This window comes from Corapipo altera, unplaced genomic scaffold, assembly GCF_003945725.1.
Source record: "Corapipo altera isolate COAL_440 unplaced genomic scaffold, ASM394572v1 61281, whole genome shotgun sequence".
Taxonomy (NCBI): domain Eukaryota; kingdom Metazoa; phylum Chordata; class Aves; order Passeriformes; family Pipridae; genus Corapipo; species Corapipo altera.
In genome coordinates this window covers 183578-194022 of record NW_020884921.1, presented here as the reverse complement: position 1 = coordinate 194022, position 10445 = coordinate 183578, and positions in this window count along the sequence as shown.

Sequence of the window (10445 nt, the reverse complement as noted above, 5' to 3'; positions counted from 1 at the left end):
AGTTTTAAATAAGACTTTAATTGAGGTGTAACTTTCATAGTGATACTGCACTAAACAATCTGAGTGTTCACAAAATGTTTTTCTTGTAAACCGCTTCAAGGGCAAGCTGAAAATTAATAAAAAATCAGCTTGTTGCTGAGTTCCTAGATGTATATATATATATATTTCATATACGAAATCCTGTTTCTCAGAGAGGAATTTTGCCAGAGCTATCGTAAATTTCCCTGTTCCCAGGATTCCACCCCTTTTTCTTGGTATGGTAGTGGTCATATATAAACTTCTAAATTGTCTCTTCCCCCATAAGATCATTCCGTAGTGAGTTATTCTTGTTGGGCAGTTAAGACTGCATCAGTTTTTCAATAATATCCATTATATGGTTCAAAGTACTGATTTCTTGAGTCTGCAGTCAGTTAGATACCTGACTAGTGGTAGTCCTGGAACAGTTCTTTTTGCTATATGATATCGGGTCTGAAACCTAATACTCTAACTAAAGTAATAATTAACATTATTAATTTCACTTTGCTGGGTGCCTGTCAGCAGATCTCAGAATCCAGAGTCCCAGCCACGTGCTCTGCCCCCTTCCCTCATGCCTTGTGAGTACCCAGGAGATGAGCTGTGAGACAACTCTTCACATTTTCATGAAATGCTCGTTTAGGCCCTCCATTTGTATCACTGTGGCACTGGGTTGATGCTGACACTGCTGCAGGGAAGGTGACAGGAGGACAGGGGAGACCTCATTGCTCTCTACAACTACCTGAGAGGAGGTTGTAGCTAGGTGGGGGTTGGTCTCTTCTCCCAGGCAACCAGCAGTAGAACAAGAGGGCATGGCCTTAAGCTGCACCAGGGGAGGTTTAGGTTAGACATTAGAAAGAAATTCTTTACAGGGAGGGTAATCAGACATTGGAATGGGCTGCCCAGGGAAGTGGTGGATTCTCCGTCCCTGGAGGTTTCTAAGATGAGGCTGGACGTGGCACTTAGTGCCATGATCTAGCAACTGTGGTGGTAGTGGATCAAGGGTTGGACTTGATGATCTCAGAGGTCCTTTCCAACCCATCTGATTCTATGATTCTGTGACAAGACTGCAGGTTGGAGGTAGAGAAGAAGAGCACAAGAAAGCTTTGCAGTGGCAGCTGGTCCTCCTCCCCAGCACTGAGACTATTTCCAGACTATTTCCTTTGCCTTAAAAGGCTTCAAGTAGCTTAGGTAGGTCACTCTTAGTTGTCACATCCATAGGTCCCCTCATCTAACATCAATGCATGGTCAGTTCAAGATTTTGTGCCTCAAATATTACACCGTGGAGACAATAAAAGTATAATTGTAATTTTATCTCAGGCTAGGGGAAAAAAAAAAGAAAAAGGAAAAAATCACTGTATATCTTGTAGTGCTTTGCTTCATATTTAATTCAATTAAATCCTACATCTTATATGTAAATGAAATGGTCAAACAATTTTCAGTCTACTGAACCAACAACCCACAGAGTTTAGGACCAGCTTGTTGTCCTAGTTAGAACAGCTGGGACCAGCTCACCACTGTGTAGGTGTAACCCAAAACTGTGTATTCTATACCCTTCCATGCAATTTCCCAGAAACTGTTAACAATAGACCATTTACACCATCGGCCCAGAGCATGCCTGACCCCTCAGGCTGTAAACTGGGTGTTAAGAGGCCTGCGAGATAGGAGGGTGCTCTTGTCCTCACACCCATTGTGGAACTCTCCGCCCTGAGGGAAGTACTGGGCATTCCTGCCTGAACCTGAGGATATATAATCTTGGGGTCTTGGGACTTCTGTACCACTCATGGGATCCAGAGAAGGACTGGAACTTGGACTGGACTGTGACCACCACTCTCAATCAGGCTGAGAGCACCACTTTCAACCGGACTGTGACTACAACTCTCTACCAGACTGCAACAGCACTCCCAACCAGACTGCGATCACCGCCCTCGACCGGACTGCAACCAGCACTCTCACCAACAGGTTTTCCCTCTCCTTTTACTTTTGGACTTGGGGAGACCACATGGGGCTCAGCACAGGGAGGGGGTCCCAACGAACACCACTCTGTTCATGCCCCAGGGTGCTGGGTTATACATCTGGGTTTTGTGGGTTAAAACCAATTGTTTGTCTGTGTAACTGTATTTATTGTATTATTTTTATTAAATTGTTATTCTGATTTATAATCTCTTTTGAGTTGAGTTCATTTCCCCTGCCCGTTTACCTTTGGATCAGCACACTTGTACACAGGGCTTTGGTACTAACAAGAAGGTACATTTTGAAGCAGTGCACTGGAATCAGAAATTAACTAAAGGGGTGGATTAATTCTAACATTAGTAAGCAAAGACAGGTGAGAAATAATCAGCAAGTGGCAGAAGGTGAGATATATACAAAGTAAAATGGAAGCTGATAGCTGGTACAAAACAGGCATGCAGTATCTAACCTGGGATACAGTGGCTTTAACAAATGCCTAGTCCCCGGACATGCCCAGGGTTGGAGACACAGGAAACTGGCACCAGGTTTATGTCTCTCCTCCATGGCACTGAGGTACCCAGACAGTAGCCCAGTTGCCCAGAGGACAGACCTGGGGATCCCTGCAGTTCCTCATCAGCGGTTGTTCCCCCCTCTGCTAGAACCAGGGTAGGGTTTCAGACAGGTCTGTACTGCAGATGAGGTTTGATAGCACCTACAGCGAAACCAGTTTAATGTCTTTAGTCAGTGTCCAGTGAGAAGTCAGCAGCACGGGCTGGTCCTGGGCATTCAGAAAGTTGTTCTGGGCTACCCAGAAGCCTGAGCCAGTTCACCTCCACTGTCATTGATGCTCAAATCAGCTCAGCTCTTTCTGCACAGATGGCAGTCATGCCTCCAACTGCAGCCTCGGCACATCCTCCAAACAAGTCCATGGGTGTATCAGTGCTTCAGCTACAAAATAAGATAAACTGGATAGATCTAAAACATCCTGGAGCCTTTCCCATGACTCAGCCATATTTACCGCCCTGTAATGGTTTCGGGGTGAATAAAGCCTATGCTGTGTTTTCCAACTCTGATTTTTAAGGTTTAGTAGTATGTAATACAAGTCAGAAATAGAAAATACTGAATTACTAGATATGGCATTTCAGGTTTCCATAGGCTATGTAAAAATTAAATCAAAGTATGCTGTACTTTCCCACAGTCAGAGGAAAGTCCCAAGGCAAAATCATCCCCCCAATCTACTTTTCTATTTCTAGTATGTATTTTACGAATAACTTTTGCCTTATCAATCATTTTACAGATACCAAGGGCAGCCTGTGATGCATTATTGAAAAGACAGAAGAGTGGCTCATTTGTAGCCTTATGTGTAGAAAATGAACTGCTTAATTGGATGTTCTCACAGGCTGCCACAACTCAATTTAATGAATATTTAATGGCAATAATATGTAGCAGATAACTAAAAAAAAAAAGGAAAGCTTCACAAATACAGACACTGGAATTCAATACACTGCACTGCAACAAAAAGGAAAAGTCACAAAGCCAAAACCACAAACAAGCATCTACAAAACAAGAAAAGTCCCTTAAATCTATTATTAAATACTTTTTGTATTAGCATGAGGACCAACCACAGGAATATGAATAGTACCAAAAAATTCTACAATAGCTCATTTTGGATTATGATTTATTAAGAATCACATCATGCTTATGATCCAGTTGTATGATAATTTAATGGTTTATCAAACATATTGCATTACAAAACTTGTTTAAAATGTGATGTGGTTACCAATGTTAGAACAACTAGAGTCTTATTTCTGTATCCTTTTCATTTGTTTTTCTTCTCCCATCCTCTTGTATTTCATCTTCTTTCCAAGTTAGGTCAATGTTGATCTGGTAAGTCTCTTCTGAACCCTGCAACTGCTACCGTACACTACCATTATGTGAGCCCCAGCGTCACGTCCCTACAACAAACTAGAATGTTTCAGAAGTGTAAAAATTTTGACAATTAGGAAATGATTCTTGCACTGGCATATATTTCTGCAGTGATTGGCATAATGTGCTTTGTATGTATTTTTACTAATTCTCAAGCCAAAGATCTATCAACAATTAACTTCACAGAATTAACAATGTTCTGTACCCTCTCAAACTTCATAAATTAAACACAGTTTCTTTTGATCTGTTTGTATCTCTTCCTATTCTTTGTTATGAAAAATGATAATTTAAAGTGTACAGCATGCAATCATAGTTACTGCTTTTTATACTTTTTTTTAACCTAAGCCAACATATCTTTTCTGTTTCCTGACACATAACATTCCTGTCATATTATCACTTTGAGAAGGATGATCAAAACTGATTAGAACATTTTGGATGAGGAATACTCTATAAATCCTGATATGAACAGAAGGCATATTTTCAGTGAAACATTCATAAATAACTATACATCTCTTCCTGGTTGATTAAATTAACTTAATGCCCAAAACTGGCAAACAGTGGTAGAACTATTTTTCCAGTTTGATTTTATGAGGATATTTCTTCTAAGCAGTAACAGCACCTGAAACTATATATCAAACTATTTTTTATTTTTTCCATTACCATTTTAAGACATTTTAATGTTATTTCAGATTGCTTCTTTCAGAATACCTTTTTTCCCCTCCATTTCTTATCTACTCATCTAACTCCACTGGGTCTCCCTGAGTTGCTTCACTGCTTTCTTTGATTTTGCCTAACCAACACAATTATGTGTTATCTGCAAAATCTGTTTTCTTATTGTTCGTATATTTTTATCCAGATAGATAAATATATTAGGCAATAGCACTTCTAGTGTGCCACACAATGGCTTCTGCAATGTTCAGAAATCCAGGAACTTTGTAATCTCTTAGCCAATTTCTTATTTAGGACAGTTGTACACCTCTGATCCTGTGTTCAATTAGTTTCCAGAACATAATCTTACTGGAGATTTTACCAAAGGCTTTTGAGTTAATAATTAGACATGGTGGTTATCCATTGGCCACAGTTATGTTTCTTTTCTCAGAAACAGGGATGGTTTAGCTTTTGCATTTTATATTTTATCACTGTTTGAAAACATACATATGATGGCACAAAGAAGGCTCACTGAAATGAAATTTACCTAGTGCCTTTAAATATATTATTATTTTAGTGTCTTAAAAGATCAGTACTAGTTCTATTGAGATTAGTCTTTCAAATAATTCTTTTATATTTTTCATGTTAGGAAAGATGAAAGCATTTAAAAAAAAATTCCCACAGGGTCTCAGTCACTCTTTACTGAATCACAATAGAAGTGTTTCCTTTTTTTCTGCTTTGTATACAACCTACAGTACCAACTGCAGAGAGCCACAGCTGCAGTTCTTTGGTTCAGTTTTGGGCCATTTTTCCCACAGAAATGGAGCCATAATGACATGACTCCATATAGAATGCTTCAGAGGCAAATTTGGGTGGAGAGTGAAATTGATGTCACCCCAGGTCCGGCCTTTTTCTGAAGTCTTGCTGCACTGCTCTGTTCCTAGGTTAACTGCCAGAAACACTTGTCCCACTGGCAGCAAACAGGCCACAAGAGCAACCCTGCTGTCAATACGTTCCCAAGCAGCCATGCTGTCAATTTGTTCCTTTTTTATATAGAATTGTTATGAAAAGCCATACTATGATTTCAGGGGGGGGGGGGGGGGGGGGGAGAAATCATATTGTATTAATATAAATTATATGTTGAAGCTATTGTTCTGTTTTGCCATCTTTCTTTGTTAACAGAAAGAAAAATTATTTAGACCAGCAAGCTGACAGATTTTGGAAAGTTTCTCTAGAGAATTCTTAGCTCCCTCTAGTTCTCTGACTTTCATTGTATATCGGATAGTACTGCATCCTCTAAAATGGTACACGCTTTATTGGCTCTTTGCATAGACAATCTTAAAGTCTTCTATTTCTGCAAAAATAGCTTTACTGGAGCAAGAGAGGCTCTGAACTAAAAAGCTCAAATTGAAACTAAAAGATTGTGTGTCCTGGGATGACAGAATTGAGCAAATAAAAAGTAATCTATTGACATAGGTAGAAGAATCTTGAAGGTCTTGAAGGTCTTGAAGGTCTTCAAGAAGGTCTTGAAGGATTAATATCAATCATCTTGAGCAATGTAGAACTTAGCATAGTTAGATAACAGGAGATTTATTAGTGGTTTGTTAGCCTGAGAGTTTAGAGAGCTGAATGTCCATCCAGAGGCAGTCATACACTCATTCCAACACAGCAGTTATGAATACCAGACATAGTATGTTAAATAAAACAATAAAATGTGCTAGCTTTTCAAATCAGTTAGAAAAATAAGCCTATGCTACTATTTCATTGAACAGAATATGTCTGGTATAGTTAGTATTAATTACAGCTTTTATAATCTCTTGTTTAAACTCTTAAAAAAAGGTAGAGGAGAAAAAGCTTGCTGAGCGCAAACAGCATCGGGAATCTCCCTATTTTGTCCCTTACATGTTGATAAATTTTGCTTTTAGCATGGATATTTCCTTTATTTTCAAGTCCTAAGGAACCATCTAGTACAGACATTTAGTAGGTAGCACATTGTTTAAATGAGAAGCTCTTTGCAGGAATATAACAGTCTATTGGAAGGAAAATTTTAGCCACGTGTTGTTCAATAAACTTAATAGAATGGTCTTACAGGCATTGATTTCAACTTACTTATTTCCTGCAACTTACTTAGCCTTTCCTTTCTCGATTTTATGTAAATAAAATTTCAAAATATGCCTTCATAATCCTCTCTTATATGCTTTCATATTGTTCATTAGAGAGCACTGCAACTCTGTAAACCATCGAAAATTTAAGAACCAATATCTTTTGATGCTGTCGTTGATTAAAAAACAAAAAGCAAGTTATATTACCCTCCTCTGAATTATTTTTCTGAAATTTGCTCTTGCCCCCTGAAATTTCCATTCAAAAATGATATCTAAAATGCTAACATACTGCTATATTCATGTTCTTCTTACAGAAGAACACTTTTGAAAAGACATTATTATAATGAGCCATGTATGTGTGACAGAGCAAATCTTCTTTTTTGACAATAGCTACGTATTTTCAGTTTGGAGAAATGCCATTATTGTCCTACAAGCGCAGTCTCTATTTTTCAGTCTGTTTTTGAGATGTGCTTTGTTCTTTTCCGAACAATAGTCTCTTAACTTCATGAAATATTCTTGAAGCACTTGGATGATATTGCACTACAACTTCAGGAACCAAAAGAATCTGTCTGTTCATATATAGAAAGACAACTTATTATGGATAATTACAAAGGTACACCATGTCTAGGTAACTCATTATAGTGTCAAGACACCATAAATGCATGGACATCACCATTTTAAAATTAGAAATAACAGAAGAAGGTAGTAACATAAATAACCACTGTACAAGTTTTTGACACTTCAAAGGTTTTAAGCTACTTAGGCTTACAGGGGTTTTAGCTATCACACACAAATGAACATTATGGTAAGGTTACCACAGACTCAGAGTTGTCCTATGTTCGCCAGAGGCTGCACAATGAATAGCACACTTCAAAAGCTTGTTCATTGGCCATGGGGTGGCCACCTGTGAGAGAAAATGATTAGCCATTTATGATTCAAAGAAATCCTTAAACAATATGTAAAGCACACTTTTATTACAGCTGGGGGATGCAGAGGTGTTTCGGGCCCCCTATGCACTCTGCCGAGAAAAGAAACACAACAGTTTTTTACACATTTGGAAGGAGTGAGTTTCAAAAATTATCCATCATATACACTCTTTATGAAGTCTACCTTATCTAAATAGGCATTGGGTTGCCTAATTCCTATTCTTCTTATTATGAAGTAGTTACATAAAGTTTTATCATTTCAAACAGCCTAGGTTTCCCCCACCCCTCTTCTGTCTCACTTGCAATGCTATGCGCTGAAAGTTTTTCCTGCTTTCCCTGACTGTCCCTTTTGTTTATGTAAGCTAGCTTTATCTTAATTGCCCACAATTTGGGTAGCAACCTTCTTTTAAGCAGTTACAATTTTGCAAAGTCACACTAAAATATCTAAATTTTTATTTTATTTTTGTCTTGTCCGTATTTCATTTACATCACAACTTGCTGTGATGAGTGTTGGTAAGAGAAGAAAATGGGTGATACACACCCCCACACTGTGCAAATACATCTGCAGTGTGGACACAAGCGTTTTTCATGACATGGGGAGTGTTTGCAGACATTCAGTGGTCAGGGCTGTGAGATTAAAAACAACTTCTAAAGGAATTTATTTAGCTTAATCACTAGGTTTAGGTTTCTTATTATGATAATAGCACTTTAAACCTATTTAACACATAAAGGAAATCATTCTCCATCCTAAACTGATTAGAAAAATCAGATTATTAATGGTAGGAAAAGCAGAAGTAATGATGTTTAAATGCCTCCCAAAGCTCAGAGGCATAACAAGAAGCTAAGGTTTCAGGTGGGCTTAACAATGCCAGAGAAGGAAGCAAGCATACGAATCAGCTTCTGCTGCTGAACTGCAGCCACCAAAAGGAGACAGCTTGAAAAAGTAGGGGAACTAAGCCTCCTCTACCTCTATGAAGGAACAGAAAGAGAAGTAGCCAAAGACTGACTTAGGAGTTATCATCTGGATAAGGCAGGAACAGTAAGGGGAGAAAACTTGGATACCAAATGCACCTGTGTTGAAGCAGTTAGTCCTTCCCCACACTTAGAGTGGCAGGAGGGTCATGGTCTGGACTTCCCCTCATGGTGCTTTTGGGACACAATCACAGAAGCAGTGAGTAGCACTGAAGCTGGTGGCACAGGTGTTGTGTTGTTCGACACTACATCACACTTCAGTATATTCCACCAAACCTCTACAAGGCGAGGAAGCAAGTGCCTACAGCAGACATCCAGCCACAGTGAGTCCTCTTTCCCCTGCATGTGAGCTATTGGGCGTGCTCCCATGGCCAAGGTTCTGGCAGAAGAAAAGCTCATTGTGATGTCTTGATGACCAGCAATGCTGGCAGACTGGAGGCCAGGTGAGCAGGAAATGGTGGGTGGGAAAGTGGGCAACAGTTAAATGTGGTGAGAGAGCAAACTGATGTAGTAATCATTTAACCATTGGGGAAGGGCTGGAAAGGCTTAGGCAGCAGGGAGATCTGCAGGGAATCCATTCCTCTCCATGCATATTCTGCTTCCTGCGGGTTTTCCCTTTGCAAAGCACCAGGTGTGATGTGCTTCCACAGTGTACCTGTAAGAGCAGGAGCCACTTCAGGGACCCAGAGAACTATACAAAGCCCAAGGAAAAGGATGATCAGCAGTCTGGGAGAAGTTCTGCTGCATTCCTTCACTCCTCTGCGTGGGAAGCCTTTCTTAGAGAGGGACGAAATAGGTTCATCACTCCGTACAGACCTGCTTTCAAATCTCATTATTCAGGATTAGTTTGCTGTGGATTGTGGAAAAGTGGATGGCACTTATAGTAAAAACAAATCTGAAACCATGTGTGAATCAAAGATTTATAAAGCATCTCATTCATGTTATGACAAGAGGCAATGACAGAGACGCTAGGCATTTTAAGCAACTAATTTCACTTTGACTTCAATGTCCTCATTGGGTCCAGAAAAAGCCGGTCCATACCTACCATTCCAGCAAGGTAACCACTATGGTGGAAGACTGATTATTTTTAAAAGGCCAGTAGCCTCTCTACCGTTATCTCTGAGGCTGCTATCTGCTTGTTTCCTTTCATTTCAGTGTGTTGGCACTTTTTTTTAATTTTTTTTTCCTAGCTGCAACCTTGGCTGTGACTAATTCAGTAAGAAATAAAGCCAGCAAAAATTTTATCCTTTGCTTTCTTCTAATGATTTGGACAAATACTACCAGTTTGCGAGAGCTTCCATCATCACATTCAGAATTTTTTTAGTTTCTCTTTTTCCTTTTTGGTGACATTTTGTGTCAGACCTGTCACAAATTCACCACAGTGTCTTGAAGACAAAACTGCAGCATTGACTTTGGAAGAGCATGACACTCATATAATATTGTTAACTATCTATAATGTTACCAGCTGCATTTGCCCATTGTTGCTGATACTTAACCTTTACTGTCCTTGTACAACTTGAAAGTGCTTTTCAAATATATGTTACAGCATGATCAAACAAATTTAGATAAGGCTGAGACTGAGAGTTTCTTTGTTTGGCATTGATTTTTCCCTAACAGAACCACTATTAAACTTCAGCAAAAGGCATTTTTCTCGAGTACAATTTTAGCACTCCTGTTGATTGAATTGAAAAGTCTATAATAATCAGCACATGCCTCACTGTAAATAAGCATGAAATATTGTACAGCTTCAGAAAGTTTCTTACCACAAAAACACTGCAAGCTGGAGAAATTAACAGTGTGCATATCTTTGTCACATAAGTTATCCAGATTTCTTCTCCTTTGGCTGTGAATATGGAGAAACTATTCTTGGTATAAATTACCCATGTTGTGCCCTCATTGCTTCTGTCTG